This window comes from Prinia subflava, chromosome 20 (genome assembly GCF_021018805.1).
Source record: "Prinia subflava isolate CZ2003 ecotype Zambia chromosome 20, Cam_Psub_1.2, whole genome shotgun sequence".
NCBI lineage: Eukaryota > Metazoa > Chordata > Aves > Passeriformes > Cisticolidae > Prinia > Prinia subflava.
Window position 1 is genome coordinate 1,973,125 of NC_086266.1, and position 21,194 is coordinate 1,994,318.

The 21,194-nt window shown below is 47.5% G+C and overlaps 1 protein-coding gene across 5 annotated transcripts in view; it reads right to left on the bottom strand.

Annotated features, from left to right (window-relative positions):
• PASD1 (PAS domain containing repressor 1) overlaps nucleotides 1-8,610 on the bottom strand; it is a 50,233-nt gene extending 41,623 nt beyond the window's left edge. For 2 of the 5 annotated variants that reach the window (XM_063416844.1, XM_063416840.1), the window contains exon 1: nucleotides 5,217-5,467. The gene's annotated coding sequence lies outside the window, so the exon portion shown is untranslated. Of the gene's footprint in view, nucleotides 1-5,058; nucleotides 5,077-5,216; nucleotides 5,468-8,497; nucleotides 8,516-8,591 lie in introns of those variants that run through there. The other 3 variants (XM_063416841.1, XM_063416842.1, XM_063416843.1) reach the window with 3 other exon arrangements.
• Between the last annotated feature and the right edge of the window lie 12,584 nt (nucleotides 8,611-21,194).

A 21,194-nucleotide genomic window follows, 5' to 3' on the forward strand; every position in this document is an offset into this window, starting at 1 on the left:
AACACGCAAGGTTAAACTGCTCTGTGACACAGCAAAGGGCAGGAGAAGATCACTGCCAGCACTGCAAGTCCATTTACACCAGCAACAGATCCCAGAAAATGCACCATGAATTATAATACGGTTACTGGCAACACAGACTGAAGGAAAAACATCTCTGGCCCAAAATCTGATGAACAGGTTGAACCAGGGAGCATGCCAGAAAAATCTGCAGGCAGTTGTGCCTAGCTAATGCTACAAGGAGTCTGCACTGTACATTTTCAATGTCCAGTGCTTGAGACAAACTGAGATGTGAGAGAAAATTATTTCTGCAGCAACAGAGAAAATTATTTCTTGCCTCATCTCCCAAGAAAACAGCAGAAGATTTGATACATGGGGTTAAAAGTGTAAACAAGCAAGATTCATTCTCTTTTCAAGCATACATTAAAAATGTGACTGCACTGCAGACCAAAGAACCAACTCTGCAAATGTAATTTCCTATCTCCGGGAACTCTCTAATTTAATTGTATAATCTCTTTCATAAGATTATCAAGATCTATCTCAAAACTACCCTAATTGAAAGACTCTTATGCAACTTCAATCCTTGGGTAGCTGCAAGCTTTCTTCTAATTCCCCACCCAAATTTATTCATGACCAATTTGGAAAATTTGACCCAGTGCAGATGCTATCTTTTAACTTATTTTTTTCTGCCATCTTGTTCTGTAGTGGCAACAGTGTGTAAAATACCCCAGTGCAGACTGTCCCTTCATTGGTTCACCTGGCCAGAGTTAAACAAGTGATGCTCTTTAACCTCACTTTGTACAACAGATGGTTTGTTTGGGTAACCAGATCTCCACCCCTCCTACCACTGTGATTTAATTTCTTGACAGGGGTGCCCAGAACTGTGCAAAATGTCAGTAAACCACTCCAAAAGCAGCACGGAGCTCTTGCATTGACACCCTGGATGATGAGCTGTGTGATCATATCACATTTCCCTGGATTTCTCAGATTGTTTTCCCTTGGTATCCAAGGATGTCAGTGATCCCTTTCCCAGCAATATCTCAGTCCTTATCCCAGGTATCCTGAGCAGCCAGTGCATCTCCTTCTCTCCCTTCTGTCATGGACAGCTGATGAGCTCCTTTTTCACACTGGAAATTCCAGTTACTGTCTCCACGCTCACAACTTCACTTGACCTTGCACTCAGCACTGTTAAATGCCATTTTATGTCCATCACTCCCAATCAACAAAGCCATCTAAATTCCTTTCATGTGATAATCTGATCCTCCTCTCTACTGACAATACCTCCCAAGTTTTGGTCATCCCACACAGCCCCCAGACCTTGCACACAGGATCCACTCAACAGGGCCCAGGTCCCAAGGGAGCAACACCACAATCCCCCTCCATCCTGATGACTTTCTCTGAACACCTCTTCCCACTCAGACAATTTTATTTGCAGGCAATGGTTGTATCTTTTCTTTGGCCAGGTTCTTTTCCACCTTTCCATCCTTGCCTTGAGCCACCACCTTTGTTTTAAGCCATAACATCCTGTGGGGCATGGTATCAAATGCTTGGCTTTAGATAAATGGCATTCCTACCCTACCCCACCTAAATAATCTGTTATACGAAAAAGATGTTAGATTAGCCCAGCACAATCCATCTTTGATAAAATCTTGTTGCAATCTAGCCTGCTTCCTCATTATTTCCATGTCTAATTATTCTTTCCTACAAAATACGTCATGAGAAGCTGGGTAGTGTTGTGTTCAAACCAGCTGGCCCAACATTTCCTGCATTGCTTTTTTATTTTCTGTCTCTCTAGGGACTCCCTGCCCTCTTCTGCATCTGAAGAGCCACGGGAGAGCCTTGGCACAAGCTATGGAAGCCTTGTGCCACTGCTTCCAATATTCCAGGACTGGGATTATTGGCACCTCTTCATTTGTCTCACCAAGATATTTAAGTTTTGCCTGTTTTCCCTGGTTATTTTTTTTTTAAACCTTTGCTATGAATAGCTTTCACTTGCCTGCAGATTTGTCAGTAATTACACTCTGTTCCAGATTCTACAGAAGGTTCTGCTTTCATGAGAAAGTTGTGTCATTATTTAGAGACATCAGTTCCCCTTCCAGTTTAGGCATGTCTAATTTCGCTTCTGTGCAAATTGACTAAGTGCAGGTTTTGGTTGAACCCAAATAAGCTCATTTGAACCAAAATAAGAAAGTCCTTACACAAGGTCACGTCAGGTTAATCAAATCACTTTAAAAACAGACTTAAACTAAATTGGTGTAATTTCCCCATGTAGACAAGGCCAAAGACAATAAAGGAATATGAAGTAGGTCAAAGTCTCTCATTAATTGCACAGACCTTTGTGGTTTGACTGAATCTGGTGATTCTGAGGCTGGGCAGATGTGCAGCCAGCAAATCCAGCTGTGCACAGAGCTCTTGTTGGGGCCTGCCACCACCTCAGCCTCCCTTAAACCTGGGCTTAAGTGAGATTGGAATACAAATAAACTTGTGGGACTTTTCCACAGGGACATTGCTCCTTCAGCTTCTGGGCCACAGGGCATGCAGGCCAAAGGAGCAGTGAAACAAGGCAAGAAAAGGGAATGGCCTCAGCCTGGGCTGAGGATGGGACAGAGCTGGTGGAGCTGCAGCCAGCTAAGGCCACCCCCAGGGCCATCCTGGAGGGCACAGAGCTGCTCTGCACATCACTCCAAAGAGGGGTGTCAGCCAGGTCCTAACAGATAAATACAAATTATACCTGCCTGACATCCCTGACAGAGATTTGTGACTGAAGTGATGGAGAGGGCCTTCATTTCAATAACACCAGAAAACACTGGCTCGTGCTGTTTTGCTTTTTGTAAGTTTTACTGTTCTGTTTAAAGCCATATTATTTCACTAGGATCTGTAACTGTTCCAGTACAAGCCTGAATTCAGCTGTTCTGATACAGGCACACAGCTTATTTCTCCAGTCTTGAAAGAATGATCTGTGTTGGCATTAAAACCTTTGTACCATTACATGTGAATCTTGGGAGCTTGAGTAATTTAGGACAAAACAAAGCAACTTCTGTGCTAGACAAGCCCTGGCTCCAAACTGTAAAGACATCCTACCAATATTTTGATACAACTAATGAGCAGAAGTTGGATCTGACATCAGTATCTCCTCAACGTAATGCCACTTCCTCCATCATGAGACTTTAATTATGAACGACTCATTTGCTAATTTTAATCTTTAACTCTGAGCTGGTTTTGTGTGCTTGATGTATTCTTAAACTAGAAAAATAATTTAATACAGATATAGTCTCAGTGGCTAAAACCCAGGAACCATCACATATCTCACTGAAGTTTGCAGTTTATAAAAACATTTCAAACCAATTTTACTTTTTTCTCTAAATCAAGTAACTGTAATCCACAGCTTGGAACAATCGGGGTAAGTGAGCAGCAAGCAACCACTCCTAAAGCCATTTTCATTTTTCCTATTACCTCTTCCAGAAAATTTCTAAGGATTTGGTAGTACACACATTTAGCCCGGGAGATATGAATGCCTCCCTTCCACACAAATTCCAACTTTTGGCTTTCTCTGGAGCCTCCTGTCCTCATTAGTGCCTGCTGCATTTGTCAGGGCTCCAGTCAGCTGCAGAGTCCCCAGTGCTGTTGTTTGGTCCTCCCTGCTGCAGCACTGGCACACTGGCTTACTCTGATTAGCACATTACAGGAGAACGATCTACTTTTTTTCCTTTTCTTTTTTAAAATACAGATTCTTAAAAAACCCAAAATCCAAATGTATTTTTCTGAGTAACTATGGTGAGGGGTTGCAGCCTAGGAAGTTTATAAAAATTCCACGAATTCCCAACCAAAACACCACATTATCAGACATTCAGTACCAGGGCACTCTTGGAAGTGTTTGCTGCTTCAAACAACATCCCTGGGACCTGTGAGGACTGGAAAACCTACACATCAAACCCACGAAGAGCTGGCTGTCTCTTTAAGCCAAATTCACATTTTCAGAGCTGGGGATTAGCCAGCAGTGATCCAGCAAAATAAGGACGGGGAGAGCACAGGCACTGTGCTCAAAAATGAAGGAAGTGGCTCCTAAGATTGTCTCGTGTACACACCAGAACGTCTCATCCCTCCAGTGAAATCAGCACCGCAGCTTTCACTGCACACAGCAAAATAAACTTCAGCTAATAAATAACTCTACCCTCCCCAGGAGGGTAAGGCTGGGGCATTTCAACAGCTTCGATTTCAGGGACCTGATTTCTGGGGCCACTCCCCTGCTGAAGGAGGCAACTTCAGTCAGGGATCGGGGGTAATTTTGGCACTTGGATGCCGCCAAAAATTCTGTCCCCAAAAAGGGACTGATGTGCTGGACTTGACAAAATCCACCGAGCAGGGACGTGCCCTGCCACGGCTCAGGAGCCTCCTGCCTTCGGGGCTGTGGCACTTGACAAAGGACTCCAGTGCCCAAACCGCGTGTGACACCTCGCTGATGAATCACACCGCGCTCAGCTCCGACCTGCGCTTCCAGTGCCGCCTGCCCAGGGCAATCACTTCACAATTCCTGCCACTAAGGACCAAAGAGTGGAGTTTCCATTCACAAATCCGTGCCTGAAACATGTGAGAGACTTTCAAAGCCATCCAAATTCCCCACTTAAATGTAAACGTTCTGTAAAATCAAACGACACAGCAACCCTGGTGGGGAGAGTGACTTTTCAGCCTGGGTTTTAGATGCTATCTTTAGGTGCAAGACTAATTTCGGAGGTTTTTCTCCGCACCGTTTTCAGTCAAACACATTGCTCGAACAACGAACTTCAGACAGAACGAGAAGCCTGAGACCAGACCCATTTCAGCCTCCCGAAAATCGCTCTCCCTCAACCCCAAATCACCGCCGCAGCTTCAGCTGCGCTCAGCCCGTGCGGCTCCATGCGATGTCGGTGCCCGGCCTGGGGATGCTCCGCGCTCCTGCATCCCGGTCCCGGAGTCCCCTCCACAGCCCGAACCTCCCGGACACTCTTGCGCCCGCCTTGCCGGTACACGGATATTTTAAAGGAAAAGGGCTTGCGGCCGTCAGTTTTCCTTTTCAGAACTTACCTGGGACCGTCCTGGCAGCGCCCCACGGAGGTCGGGCGGAGCGGCGAGTGCCGCGCACCGGCCCCGCACCGGGAGCTCGTCCCGGGCGGCGACAGCGATGACCCCCGGTCCCTCCCGCCCGCCCCACCGGCAGCGACCGCGGCCGGGGCCGTACGTACCGTCCGGGAAGGAGATGCGCGTCCCGGAGCGGCTCTCAGTGCCATGCCCAGCCCCGGCGCGGTGCCCCCCCGGCCGCAGGGGTTACCGCTGGCCGCGGGCTCCCGCAGCCCGGCGGGGACATGGCATGAGCGCGGGCGGGCGGTGGCGGTGCCGGCGGGTCCGGGGCAGCACGGGGGGCGCGGGCTGCGGGCAGCGGCGACGGGACTTGTGAAACTCCCGGCGGTGGCGGCGGCCGGTTGTGTAACGCGGCGGGCTGGGCCCGGCCCCCCGGCGCTGCACAGGCGCGCTGCTTCCCCGCCCCGCCGCCACCGGCACCAGCGCCCGCCGCCGGCTCCGCGGGCACTGCGCGGGGCGGGGCGGAGCGGAGCGCACGGGAGGAGCGCACGGGAGGAGCGCACGGAGGAGCGCATCTCACAGCGCATCTCCCAGCGCACTCAGCGCATCTCAGAGCGCATCTCAGAGCGCATCTCCCAGCGCATCTCACAGCGCACTCAGCGCATCTCAGAGCGCATCTCCCAGCGCATCTCACAGCGCATCTCACAGCGCACTCAGCGCACCTCACAGCGCATCTCACAGCGCACTGCCAGCGCATCTCACAGCGCACTCCCAGCACGCCCACAGCGCACTTCCAGCGCACCCACAGCGCACTCCCAGCGCGCCTCCGCGGGCGCGGTGCCCGGGAGGAACCGGCGGAAAGTAGGTCACCGCCGCTCCGCGGGTACCGGCCCAGGGGCGGCCCCGGCCGCGGGGCTCTGCCGGGACCGGCCCGTGTTCCCTCCGCTCTCGCCGGGCGCAGCGGAGCCAGGCGCGGCCGCGGCTGCCCCGACGGAGCCGCAGCCGCTCCGCGCTCCCCGCAGAGCTCCGGTTCCATCGGCAGTGTGAGCCGTGCCCTGGCGGGATTAGTCATCCCGTGCCGTGAGTCACCCGTTTAACATTTGCCGCTTCCTTCCTCAAAGGTTTTTTGGTTGTTAGGGGTTTTTTAATTCCCTTTCTCCACTGTAACTATTTACCCTCCTCTCCGAGGACAGCGGGCAGCTCCTTTCCCCTGTCGGCCGCTGCAGCGGGTCGGGCGGGGGCCGCTGCTCGGTGGTGCCCTGTGCTCCTGCCCATCGCCGGGGTTTGGTTTATGCCCCTCCTGATCTGGAAGCAGTCGGTACCAAAGCTGGGGCATTCAGACTGTTCTGGAGTCTCCTCCTCTCTCTTCTCGAGGCACTGCCGGGTGGGGACCAGCGCTGCGCTGGGAAGCCGCAGCTGGGACGGCTTCGGAGAGCATCGCTGGGACCCTGACCACAGCCCCGGGCTGCTCCGAGCAGCTGCCAAAACTGAGTGCCAAAACTCCCTCACCAACAAGCAGATGCTTTCTCCCCCCCTTCTCCACTTCAACTCCTCCTGGAAAGCTGCTCCTTAACCTATGCGATGCTGGGAGATCTGCTCCCTCTGGGAGCACGTTACTGCCTGGCAGCCCTTTCCCACAGCTGGCATCCTCACCGCTGGCTTTCTCTGCTCAGCCAAAATTCCTGTTCCTCTCCCAGCCCTCGTTCTGCTGGAGGAAAGGGGCAGGCAGCCTGCGTGGCCCCATCCCCACATGTGCCAGTGCCCCAAAAGCAGAACCACAAATGGGACAGTGGACAAAAGACTTTGCTATGAGGTTTTTAACATGACCCTGATGCCTCTGAGGAAAGGGAAGCGATGTTGTTACAGCAATAACCCTGAGGAACATCGGCTGTTATTGATGAGGACAAGTGAAAAGGCAGCTCTGCACACAGTTAATATGTCTTATTTACTTTCCTATCGGAGGCAAAGAACATAGCTTGGTTGTGCTGCCTGCCACAAGTGGCAAATCTCTTTTTCTCACTTGGAGTGTGTTTTTGAGCCACGCAGCCTCGTCATGTGAAACACAGCAACCCTTCCCTCATTCATGTGGTAAAAATCCTTCCTGCTCATTTTCAGGCGAGATACCAGCAGGTGTCAAATGCAGCACTTCTCTCCACTTTTACCTGAGTCAAGGTGTGTCTCTGCAGCCCTGTCACAGCAGTGACCATCACCTGTGACAAGGGGGTGTCATCGTGTGGGGAAGGAGATGAGGAATGGTGAGAATATCGAGCTCTGTGACTGGGGCACCTCAAAATTAAGCACCCACAGACGGATGGGTGGGAAGCACAGGCAGGCAGGATGTGGCCCCAGAGAGGCTGTGGTGGGTTTCCCCTCCAGGTACAGGTGCCACAGCCGTGAGCTGTGCCAGCAGCTGGCCAGGGGTGCTGGCACTGCTGGGACACTTCCACGGCCACCTCCCATCCCACAAACCTGACAGCATCAACACTGCCTTCTAATAAAGCAAACTGTTCAGAGATACCACCTCACCTCACTAAAAACCACTCTTTGCTGACCAAAATTCATGTTTTACTTGAAGTATTCCAATCAACTCCCCTGCAGCCCCTGGAAGGCAGAGCTACCAGGCTGGGCAAATACAGGGGCCCCTTCTTCTCCAGCAACGGTGAAGGGGTTTTCATGTTAATTACTTTAATTATCTCATTTAGAATAACACACTTTCTGCCAAGATCTTTCCAAAAGTTAAAAAAGAACAGGGAAACAGACATTTCTGCCACTGCAAAATTCACACATTGTTCAGCAAGTTGTGGTGCTGGGCAGCTTTGGCTGTGCTCAGCGATGGTTGGCACAGCCTCAAACTTGTTTATGTTGTTAGTTTTTGACAGTGCTGCATTGCAAAGACATGCCATGAAAAAAAAAAAAAAACAAAACCAAAACCAAGAGATAGCTGGTTTTGGAGAGAAAATAAAACCATCAAAGAAAAAAAGAATATTGGTTCTTCCTATATATATTTTTTCTTGCATATGTTTTTATATATGTTCTTGTGCATGAATAGAATAGATTATATATATAATATATATATTATATATATATAATATATATGTTATATATATATAAAACTATCTCTATAAATACATACATACATGTATATATATATTATATATATATGTATGTAAAACCCAGCCTGCACCTGCTGCAGCGGCTGGGAGATCCTGCAGCCTCACTAAGGAGCAACGTAATTAAATGAAGAACTAGAAGGATACCTTGGACTACCTTGTATTTTGGAGGATCACACTCCCATTCACCGTCACATCCCGAGCAAAGAGTTGTCCAAACTAACTTCTAAATTACACAGTGCAAAACGAGGGAAACGCTTGCATTGCTCGGTGCTAAATCACCACCAGCCCCGGCTCAGCACAGGCACCTCAGCCTCGTCCTCCCAGAAACTCACCGGGATGTTTTTCCCTTTTCCCACTGCTTGTGACCGCGCAGACGAGGAGGAAAGAGACGGACAGGGATGCCCAAAGAGGAAGAAGCAGCCTTGCCTTGCTCCGGAGCGCAGGTCCCCGGCGGCTCTGGGGGCAGAGCTGGGGCAGAGCCCACCCCGCGCTCGCCATGGGAAGGTGCGGGCGGCAGCCCCGGCTCTGCCCAAGGCAGGGACACGGCGTTAATTGTGTCACTGCTATTGCACAACGCTGTTGCCTTGACACTGTGTCATGTAAAGATTTTAAACTGCCTCTTTATTAGTCATCCCCTATTCATTTTAATTGTGCCCGATAAGCAGGGCCGTTTCACCTTTGTGTTTTCTGGGCGCGCTTATCGCGCGTATTTATGTCGCCCGAGAGACTTTCAATCCCTTCCTGCAGCGTTGGTAGATGCAGAGGAATGGGGAGGCTTTGCCTTCACAGCCTGCTGGGGTTTTCACCTTTTTCCTGTCTACCTGCTCAGAGTTTTGCCATCACAGCCTGCTGGGGCTCTCACCTTTTTCCTGGCTACCTGCTCAGAGTTTTGCCATCACAACTTGTTGGGTTCTCACCTTTTTCCTGGCCACTTTTTCAGAGTTTTGCCATCACAGCCTGCTCGGGTTTTCACCCCTTTCCTTGTTACCTTTTCAGAGTTTTGCCATCACAGCCTGCTGGGCTCTCACCTTTTTCCTGGCCCCCTTTTCAGAGTTTTGCCATCACAGCCTGCTGGGGTTCTCACCTTTTTCCTGGCTACCTGCTCAGAGTTTTGCCATCACAACTTGTTGGGTTCTCACCTTTTTCCTGGCCACTTTTTCAGAGTTTTGCCATCACAGCCTGCTGGGCTCTCACCTTTTTCCTGGCCACTTTTTCAGAGTTTTGCCATCACAGCCTGCTTTCACCCCTTTCCTTGTTACCTTTTTAGAGCTTTGCCATCATAGCCTGTTGGGCCCTCACCCCTTTCCTGGCTACTTTTTCAGAGCTTTGCCATCACAGCTTGTTGGGTTCTCACCTTTTTCCTGGTCACTTTTTCAGAGTTTTGCCATCACAGCCTGCTGGGGTTCTCACCGTTTTCCTGGCTACCTGTTCAGAGTTTTGCCATCACAGCCTGCTGGACCCTCACCCCTTTCCTGGCTACCTGCTCAGAGTTTTGCCATCACAACTTGTTGGGTTCTCACCTTTTTCCTGGCCACTTTTTCAGAGTTTTGCCATCACAGCCTGTTGGGCCCTCACCCCTTTCCTGGCTACTTTTTCAGAGCTTTGCCATCACAGCTTGTTGGGTTCTCACCTTTTTCCTGGCTACCTTTTCAGAGCTTTGCCATCACAGCCTGCTCGGGTTTTCGCCCCTTTCCTTGTTACCTTTTCAGAGTTTTGCCATCACAGCCTGTTGGGGTTCTCACCCCTTTCCTGTCCCCCTTTTCAGAGCCCTGCTCTCCCAGTGTGGTTATCTCCTCGATCCTGGCACCAAAAATGCTCCAAGAGAGGCTTAGGTTATTGCATGGGAACCTGTAAGAAGGGATAGGCTGATTGAAACACACACCTAATTTTTTTTTTTCCCAGGATCAAGTGCTGTAGGTGTGTGCTCAACACCACGGGACCCGCTTTGATCTTCTCCCAGGACAGAATTTTCTATGGATTAAATTCTTACGTCTGAATTGGGGTATTGGTTATTTAACAAAATCAAAGCTGGGAGATGAATAACTAATTATTGAAGTTAATGCAAAGAATTCAGGGAAAGTTTTTGGAATATTTTACTCTCACTTACTTGCAACATAAAAATATACTGCCTGAGAGTTTACCCGAGTGAACTCTGCCCCTGAAATTCCTTATCTGCCTTATCTTTGTGAAGCCTGAAGTTTCACGGAATGTTCTTGGAAATAGTGCACTTTCCCTTCTGTATTATCATGACCCCTCTCCTCATGCCAAGCACCCCCTGGGGCTGTGGTGGGAGAAGGGAGGGCAGGGACAGGGCTGCTCACCTGCAGGAGCAGTGCAGCCAGGTGGGCACTGCTGCTGCCCCTGCACCTGCAGCACTGCAGGCACTGCAGGCACTGCTTGCACTCTTTGCTTACAGCTCACTGGGAAGTTGTCAGAGTCCTCCTCCACCTGGAGATCAATCTGTTCTCTGGGTTTATTCAGTTTCATCTTAATTTTCCCCATTTTAAAAGGCTCAGAGGTAGAATTCAGGTTTGAGCCAGAATCGTGTGAGGAGATGGGTAAAATCCCATTCTCAATTAAGTTCAGAAAAAGGAACAGAAATGCCATCAAAGGCAGAACAAAAACCATATTTACTCCACTGTGGACAGGATTTCCTGCCTAGCATAAGATCTTGCATTCCTGATATGAGCTATTCACTGTCCTACTCAGCATCTTTGAGGGCCATTCGGAATATTCACGCAACTGCTTAAAAGGATTATGAACATACATGAATGAGTTAATCACAATTTAGGACAAAATTCCACCTAAGCTTTTGAGAACCAAATAGAATATTTTCATTTCCATCATCCAGGACCTTACTTTGAAAAAAATGGTTTAAGATGGTTCTTACAGAGGAACAGTAGTACCCAAATTTTGTGTGTATTTAGGGCCCTATATTGCCTTGTGCTGGAGTAATACCTTGGCCAGATAAATGAATGTATTTTTTTAAAAGCTGAGAAGTGCCCAAGTCATATTTTTGGCCCAGAAAAAGATTAAAGAACACTTCACATGAGGCTGATCGTACTTCTAAAAATAATTATAATTTTTGTAAAGGAAAAAAGTGTTCTGTCTTAACTGCAGTAAAATATTCTCTGATAAGTATTCTTGTGATCTGTTATTCTGCCTAACTCAAAGAAGGGAGTGGGGGAACTTGCACAAACAGGAGCATGGCTGCTTTCTCCTGCCCTTATCCTTACATGAGAGCCTACAAGCCAAAGCCAAAGCTCTTTGACCACATTTTAGCTTGATCCCCCAGGATAATGCACCTATGAATTAATTTTCTTTGATGCTTGGTTCATATCTTCTGGAGACTGTGCTGAAGACAAATTCAGGCTGCTGCATTTAAATATGGGTTAAGTCACCTCTGATTAGTATAATCAGCTACCAAGGAGCCTCTATCAAATAGAAACTTAATAATAATTATGTTAAAGGCACAAATCCCCCTGAATTCAGCAGGCAGAGGAAGAACAGACAAGTCAGTGCAGAATTATTGTCCATCACCTGCAAGTGCATCCTTCCTAATAAATCACAGTGGTCACTACTTAGCACATTGATAAAGATGGATATTTCCTATTAATATTTATGCTGAGCTTTAGTCATACAAGATAACACTTTAAAGCTTCTCTCTGGTGCTTGTCCATGCTTGGTTGCTTGATCCCACACACAGCAGCTGGGAATTGTGCAGGTCAGCTGCTCCTTGCACTGAATATTTCCACTTTCCCTCTTGGGGCTTTACTTAGGGCACATGAAAAAGCAACATTTCCATCTCACAGTTTTCAATACTGGATTAGAGCAGGCACTGCTGGCTCCAGGACAAAACCCAGTGGGCTTTGAAAGTTCCCCTTGTCACCTGGACGTCCTGAGCACACCCCCAGGCTGTCATGTGGGTGACAAAGGTGACAGAGGACACGCTTTGGGAAGGCTGTGCCTCTGCCTGTACCTCCCCATCTTTCTCCTGTCATTCTCCTGCCCTGTCCTGCCTGCACTGGGCTGTGGCCAGAGGACTCCCAGCTGTGTCCTAATGTCCCCAAACTGGGTAACTGGGTCAGAAAGTGGCATTGGGGTGGCTGTGACTTGCAGGCCCCACTTGCCTGGTGGGAAAACCTTCCCTCTGCAGAAGCTGCTGCTGATTTCACTTTGTAAGGAAAGCAAAACCTTCCTTTTCATGACCAAGTGGCCTGTGTGGCCCTTTCCCAGCTCTGTGCAAGAAGACATTAAAATCAAGGCTGTTTAAGATGGATAAAGATGCAGCAGGAAGCTGCTGTGGAGAAAAGTGGGGCTGACACTTCTACCACACCCTGATGGGCAAAAAACACTGAAAAAACAACACAAATAGATCTGTGGATGGACCTGAGAGCATGAAAACTCACCTCAAACAACCACTAAAGGCCAGGCACAGTTTGACAGTCAGATTATAAATGTCAAGAAGTGACTTTTTAGGCACAGGCTGTGTCAGTGGTTCTTTAGAATCAAGCAGCCTGAAAATCTCCAGGGACCACTGACAAAAACAAACTCTGGAAAGGACAGAAGCCTGAGGCACAAGCCCCAGGGCAGAGCTCTCCAAACACCTCCCTTAATGGTCTTTTAGGATAACACAGCAAAGAAAATGTTTGTCCTTCATCCCAGGTGCACCAAAGTCAAGAGGGTTCTTGGGTAATTCCCACTGCTCTCCTTCTGCCTTTCTTTAAAAACACTGAAACTTCCTAAACAGTTTCCTGAATGCATAAAACAGGTGGACTGATATTCAACAGGGATTTTGCCCAGAGAGCAGGATGGACTGAAAGCCTCGTGTGTTGCTGAGGCTGTGCCACTCTGCTCATACCTAAAGAAAACCAAGTTAAATTGCAAGTCTATGAGATTTTATCACTGTTTTACCACAAAATGATACTGAAATTTGCAAAAAAAAAAATTCAGAACTGCGTGGGATGGCACTGCACTCTCTACTCACAGAAAAGCACATGGTTTTTGTGGGCACAGGGGAGGTGCTGAACACCATCAGTGAATTGATGATGGCACTGGAAATTAGTATTACGTGACAGATTTTGTCTACAAGCAGTCTTGCAAAAAGTCATCCCTAATAAGAGGAAATGAACCTCTGACTAACCTGGGGAAATCAGGTTCATTCTGCAGCTCTACGTGATGACATTTTTGGTGTGATTATAGAAAATGAGTATACGGGACAGTTGGAATTTCCTCATTTTTTAAAAATTTCAGCACAGTGTGCAAAAAATATAGTTCTGCAAAACAGAGCCTGAGGGTTCTCAGAGCACTGGAAACCACTTTTAGGAAAATGCCAGCTTACAACAAACTTCATTTCAATAAAGCAAAAGGCTGTCCCTCTTTGGACCATCATTGCTGTCACAGTGAAATCTAGTTTTTCTGAGTTTTCATCCTTCCTTTGTCCATTTAATACACATGCCTGCCCTTAACCCTGGTGGCAGTGCTAGTTTGCAGAATAAGTAATTTCAGCTGAGGAAAAACATGAGGAAAAGATTAAAAAAAAAAAAAAATTTAAAAGATATATTGTTTTTTCTAGAGCTTCAGTCGTTTCAGTGGCAGCACTTTGTGTGAGCTGCATCAGCACTGGCACAGAGCTCTACAAAAGCAGAACTCGCTGTGGGTTTGCTGCCCTGTCATCATCTCCTCCAGTGAGCTCAGGCACACCCAGCACAGATAGTGTCACCAGCACTGCCACTGGTGGGTGAATCACAGCCAAACTGGGAAGAGGAAACTGCCACCAGCACAAGGAAACGCTTCTTTTCAGTGGGGTGTTTGATCTCCGTGCTGAGGGCTGAAGTTAAGGATGTTGGTGAGATTATTAACTTGTGCCCCGGTCACTAAATGTGGCTTTTTATGCTTTTTATTCACTGCATAAAAAGTTGATGGTTCTGTTGCCATGGGAAATGTGAATACTTGCCATGACAACTGCAGCAGAATGTGGCACAGAATCCATTTCACACATCTTCCAAAGGATCTGCTCCCATTCATACATCCTACAAAATTCTGTGTCCTTGGGAGCAGTTCAGCCTGTGTTTTTCAGGCACAGTGGTTAATCTGCACTTTACTGTGGTGTATTTCCTTGTGTCTAACACTATTTGTTACTTGGTTCTTACACACTCCTTTCAGTAATACACCTGAAAGCGCTTGGCAAAGGTAATCTCTACAAAAAAACTTTGCTGTTAATTTTACAGATGAGAAATCCAGGGGGGGAAAAAAAAATATATATATATATATATAATCCAGGAGTCCTCACAGAACAGCGGGATCAGGACTGGTGTTTGCACCCACTTGGGCCAGTAACAGAGCTGTGCACACTAAAATAAAGCACACGTGGGCTTTGCTGTGTTCAACCTGCAGCTCCAGGTACCCTGCAAACCTGCTCTGCCCCTTGGCAGATGGGCAAATGTCCCAAACCTGGTGCTGCTCCCCACCAGGCACAGCTGGGGACACCAGCACCACCAGTTTGGGTGGCCAGGCTGCACTCACTCTGTCCTAAAAACTCACTGGAGCCCTGCTATGCTGGCCCACTAGTGGAGAATGGAGTTTTCTAAAATTATTTGCCTTAAAGTAATTTCTGGAAGGGAGAAAAGGAAGAAAACAGCAAATTGTGATCAACAGTTATGAGTAACCTGGAACACCAAGAATGTGCTTGAAGTAAATATGTGACTGAGAAAACCATTACCAGCCCAGAGGATGATTATTCTGGCTATTTACCTCTTAGCCTTGCCAGACACATTCAAAATTGCATAATAAGTGACATCTCTCCTTTATCACAAGATTTAGCCCAGAGGGAAACTCTCTCTCTTTGAGTTACCGATGTGAACGATGTTGCTTTTGGCTTTGGATCTATCTCCCTACTTTAAAAAACAGCATTGACAACTTTTTTCCACTGTCTAATTTGCATAGTCACAGTAATTAAATACGAATCTTCAAATATTGCTTGACATGTTGTACATTTATCATCAGTGAAACAGTCTCCTGCCCATTTTCATAATTATTGCTGCTCAGATCAAAATGGTTATGTGCTGAAAGACTGACAATTTTCTCCTTTTAGTTAAGTTCTCAGTTGTTTGCCCTTTTGGCGGTGCTGCATAGAAGTTATGTTTCATAATTAAATTAATTTCCATTCGCATATGGAGGCAATAGTTTCCTATTTGGGAAACTCTGGGTTTGTTTTTTTTTTAATCTTCATACTAGTACAGGTCAAGAGATACAGCTGATGGTGAAGATGGGCAAACCTCAACTTTCAGCAGGTTTCCTTCAAAAGAAGGAATTACACTTTGAGGTAAAACCAACTGACTTTGTGATTTCCTGCTAACCACAGGCCAGACCCGCTGTCCACATGAACATCAGGTGCTTTTTGCACTGATCAAAAGGGGCCAGGGAGCAGTGAAATGATCTCTGAGGGGCATCTCCTCCTCCAGGAAGGCCTGGAGATGTCTCTGTGCATGGCCAGCACTCAGCTGCACGTTTCTATTTCAGGTCCTGGCTGCTGGAGCTGCCTGGAGCACTTGATCAGCTTAACCTGCTGTCCTGCCAGGATCAGGGCTCGAATGAGGGCAAGCTGGCTGTGACCCAGCCCAGATAAGCCTGAGGTTGTGCTGACAGGCTGGGCAGGAGAGGGAGCTGGGAGAACTCCTGCTCTCTATGACAATAGCCTGCTTTTTATTCGGATTTCCAGACCCAGAGACTTTAGGGTACTCACTTCTGCCCATCAGTTAATTATAAGAAGAATAAAAGAGGGTCTGATTGCTTTTTTTGGGCAGCTTTCTGGACCAGAAGGTGGAGCCCATTCTTTTGAACATGGCTTTTTCCTATACATCCTGTACTTTCTCCTATACATCCTGTACTTTCTCCTCTCTTGAGAGTGAAGATCAGAACTTCCCTCCCAGGGCCACTCATTCCCTGGGATAAACTCCTGTCCTCCGTGAGGATTCTCTAAACACTTCCTGGGTGGGGAGGCAGACGTCAGGAAGAGAACCATGACACAATATAATGAAAACAATTTGGGGATTGCTTAGCACAGAGTGAAGGACAGGAGGACTCAGCAAGTTTGAAACGCTGCTGTAATAACAAAGAGCACGAGTCAGAGGAGCCTTTTCCTTGTGGTATCACTGCAGAAAGCTCTGTTAAAGTCAATTTTAAACTGGAATAGCCACTGGCAGGATGACAGCCCACAATTTGCTCCTCAATCTTATTGGCACCTTCAGTTTGGCCAGGGTTTAATTAATACTTGATCTGTTTGCAATAGCAAATTAGATCAATAGATCAAACTAGATCAATATGCAATCATGAAGGATGTGAAAGTTCTAAGAACTACTTGCAAAGTCTAGATCCATGAGATTTCCTCTGTCCAAAATTTCTTTTGAAGCCTTCAAATCTCTCTCAACTCCCCGGGCTGAAAGTTGGAGGAAGGATGGCTGCATAAATGCATTGGGAAATAACACTTACTAATGGGCAAACCTGAATCAATGTGTCCTCTCAGCTCCTTTGGGATGTGGGCTGGCCAGCAGAGCCAGAAATTGTGCAATCCCTGCATTGCCTGGCTGCAACTCTGCCCAAGTGCAGCCTGCAGGGAGGTGGCTGTGCCTGTGCAATGAGGGGAAGTGTCCACTCTGAATCAAATTTAAAAACCCTTTCTCAGCACTCCTGGGACACATTTGGTGATGACTGAGCCCTGCTGGCTTCAGCTTGGGCAGGGTGGGACGAGCCCAGGAAGGAGCTGACCCACAAGAGGCCTTGCAGCAAGTTTGGTGTGAGCTGGTGCAGGGAAGCTCTGCTCACCCCTTCCCCTGGCTGTGCCCTGTGCATCCTGATGCTGACAGCAGCTCTTTTTTCAACAATAAAGCACTTACAAATAGCCTGCTGAAGGTGGGTGAGGCTGATAGCACAGTAACCCCAAGCACGGAAAAAACCTGCAGCTGGTTGTAGCAAGCAGCAGAGGTTACAGTCTGAAGAATTCATTTAACTCTACCATGGCATGGATTTCAAGCCAAAAGTAAGTAATGTTTTTGAAGGGCCCTCATGACAGGGGAGCTTGGGTTGTCTGTGTAAGTCACAGGGGGCTGTGTCCTTCACAGGACAGGGCTGTACGTGCTACCAAAGAGAAAAAATTGATGCTTTTTGGAAATGTCACACATTACTTTTGCTTTTTCAAGCACACTGAGATACAGGCAGAGAAAGCACTAGCACTAAATTATGACTCAGGTGGATAACTGTCTGGCCAATAGGATCTCCATAAAGAGTTATTCAGATGTGCCCTGTTCACACCTATCACCAACTAATTGCAGCATGAATATAAGATCACCAGGACTGTATTGACATGTGAGGAAGTGATTATGAACACAGAGCTCCCTCAGAAGCAAGGGCTGTCCCACTTTTCACGGTGATGTTGGAGCACAGAAATCTCTGTGGAGCTCTAATGGGCTACAGGGGTGAGCTGACAATAAGCACTCTTTAATTAAGCTCTTTGAGAAAGTCAGGCTCCCACTGGGCTTGTTGTGAGAGAAGCAAAGCTCCTGATTTATAGCAATTCAATGCCCGAGCTTCCTGACACCGATGTAGGACACCAAATCACCAAAACCTCTTCAGAGTAATTAAAGGCAGGATGTGCTCCTGGCTGGCACATCCCAGCTCAGAATGGGAATGCAGTCAGGGATGTTCCTGGGGTTTGTCCTGGAGCTGATGTGATCTGTGCTATACCTTGGGTTGCACTGGTCTAAAGCTAATTTTAAAAAGCTCATTCAATTAAAAAGGGGAAGAGGTAGTGAGTGATGGGGTGATAATTCAGCATCTTCCAGGTTCTTGCTGCAAAGTTTTGAGAAGTCCAAAGTTTCTCTTGTCCTCTTTTAAATCAAGTGGGACTAAAATAATTAAGCCAAATGGCACGCAGGGGTTAACTAGTTATGGCTTGATTTCCAGAAATAATAAGGAAATTTCAACTCATTCTTGGCACTATTTATCTTTGAAAAATAAGGCCAAAGGCTGCTGTAGGGTTTTAATTCTGCGGTGCTGAAGGCTTGTATGAACAGAAGTAATATCACTCAATATCTCTGACTGTAGTCCTAACTAATGCATTGTTTGACTGTGACTCCTAAAGTCTAGTCCAGAGTCATTACTCTCAATCCTGTGAGCCTGCCTTCCCATCTGTGTCTTTTAAAGCATAATTCTCTATCAGCCCACACCCACATAGGCAGCTATTCCCCATGTATTACCTTACTGGGCTAAATAAAAACAGGAACAAAAAAAAAATAACTGCATAATTTGAATCACTTCAATCACAATTTGTACTTGCTTTCCCATCAGAAGGAATTCGTCAGCATTAAAAAAAAAAATTGTTTTTCTGCTTTGGTGCAAAAATAGCCCAGGAAAGAAAATGCCAAGAAGAAAATCGAGGTGCAATTACAACCCTCAAGGTCAGGACAGTGCTGTGGCCAGTGGGACTCTTGTGGGTGAAGTTATTCCCTGTGTGGAGGCCAATCTGAGGCCTTTGTCACAAAAATCCCTCAAAAATTGGTTCTCTGCAGCAGCTTGGTTGCTCTTTTACTCAGGATTGAATTTCAGTCTGTGTGCATATCAGATGAGGAAGATTTGGTTCAATGAAAGAGTCTGAAGGGAAATTTTTTTCTTCAAGCTGTGTGATGTGCAAAAACACCCAACCCATCAAGAGGAAAGACATGAAAAAAACAATCGAGATACCAGAAGCATAAAGGAGGAATAAAGACATCCTTTGGGATAAGGGAATGGAACACGTGTGGGTGGAAAAGCACACAGGAGAGATATGGAAAGTATTCAAAGAGAAATTACTGTATGCCAAATGGTTATGTGTGCCATTGAGCTATAAATACTTCAGGACTGGAGACAAGGGTAAAATTTATACAGGAAAGTGGGGAAAAATCATCTGATGTAAGGTAAAGCTCTCTAAAAGCATAGGGAAATTGAAAAATTTGAGGGGGAAAATGGAAAGAAAGACCAGTTAATGATGTGAAGAGAGCAGGACCAAAACCACATTTGTTTTTTCCATGTATGGGTGTGTGTTTGCTCAGACCCTGCTGTTTGCAGCCCTGCTGTCGCTGTGGGAGCGTTTCAGAATCAGCTGCACCCCAAAAGCTCAGACACCCCTCAGAGCCACCCTGGCAGCACCTCCTGTTCTCCCTGCTTTTCTCCCATTTCTTGCTGGATCCACCACTGCCCTCAGTACCCTCCTGTGGGTCCTGGCTGCTGCTCCCCTCTGTGTTTGCTCAGCATCACAAGGGCCCAGTGCCTCCGTGTGCCTGGGGCCAAGCAGAGGCACAAATGCCACCCCCAGTGCCAAGGCTGGGTGTGAGAATCCCCATTGCTGGCTGCACCAATTCCTGCAGCAAACTCCTGCCTGCTGGCCCTCACAGCAGGAATTTCATGCCCCCAGGTGATGGATGTGAGCATACCAATAAAATGTTGCAGGTCCTGTAAGCACCACAAAGCTGAGAACCACATCCAGTGGCCAGAGGTGTGAGTAACTTCCACAAGGGTAACCAGGCATAACCTCAAGGAATTCAGGCTCCCCAGGGCAGGGTTCACCTCAACCAAACTGAATTATTTCAGAACCCAATGCTTACTCCCAGTTAATTGTTCTGACTGGTTTCTAGGAGTAGTGGAGGGAGAGAGGCTCCTTCAAAGACTTTGACTCAGAGGCACAAACATTGTGTGCAACTCCTCTGGCCACAGCAGTTTGTTGGGCAAGGCATGGGAGCCTGCCTGGTGACTTCAACCTCCCTGCAGGAAATGCTGTTTTCTGGAAATGCTTGTGCTGCTGTAATATTTTGGGGAGGTGTGTGAGGAACATTTTACACCAGGGGCTGAAATGCCTTCCTTTGAAACCCCTCAGATCCACCACAAGCAGCTGCACACCGAGGCCCTGTGCAAGTCCATCCCAAAAAGTGACTGTCCCTCCACCTTGGGCAAGCACAGCCCAGTCTGTTTGGCCAGCCAGGCTCTCTCTGGGTGAGACCAGCCCCTCCTGCAGCAGCAGCAGCCACACACACAGCCCTGGGCAGCAGGCAGCAAAAGCTGAGCTTGGCTGCTGCTCTCTCCTCTGTCCTACTTGCTTTGCTGGGATTACATAAGCAGCATTTGCCTGGCTCCCACTTTCTCGTTTCCTCTGCCTGTTTTCTGATTTTTAGGACACTGTTTTGCTCGAGTTACACTGACCTCTTTTGTCAGAGAGGGGATGATATTTTCTGACTAAAGCCTCTTATCTTTAATAACCCGGCACATTTGCTGTCCAAGTCAATAGCTAGACTTGGGAATTCTTTTAATTAGAAAAGCAACCACTCTAATCAATAGAGAAATCTGAAGGCCCCATAGAGCAGAGAAGGAGCTGTGCAGAAATCTAGACCATCCACAAGCAAGGCAGACACCTACAACAAATATCACATTCACCTTCTCCTTTCCATTCAGCAGTGGAAAATACGTGAACATATTGCAGGGCACCCAAAGGACCCTAAACACAGTCATCTGTGAGAAGTTCTGCTTTAGTAAAACTTAAAAATGACAGCATCATTAACAAAACCGGGTACCAGTTAATGACTTCCACAATTCTGCCTCCACCCTGGCCCCTGTGGTTGAACCACGCAGCTGTGGGAGCTGCAGCACGGTGAATTTTCTGCCTTGGTTGGGAGTTTATTGAGCACAAACTGAGGGTTTCCTTCTCAGGTGGGTGGCACAGGTGGCACTGATGCAATGGCACAGATAGCCAGACTGCCAGCCCAGCCAGCTGGCAGCAGGATGGATTTTTCTCTTTAAATCATGACATGCCCAGGTTCGTTCAAAAGCTGTTTACCCAGTGATGTGGAGGGCAGGGTAAAGTGTGAACAGGAGGCAGAAGACACACAGTGAGGAGAAATGGGAGAGAAATGGGTTAAAGCAGAAGGTGACAGAATGCCCCAGGTACAGCTTGGTCCAGGGGTCCCTCCTCACCCTGCCCAGGGACACAGCACGTGGGGATTGCTC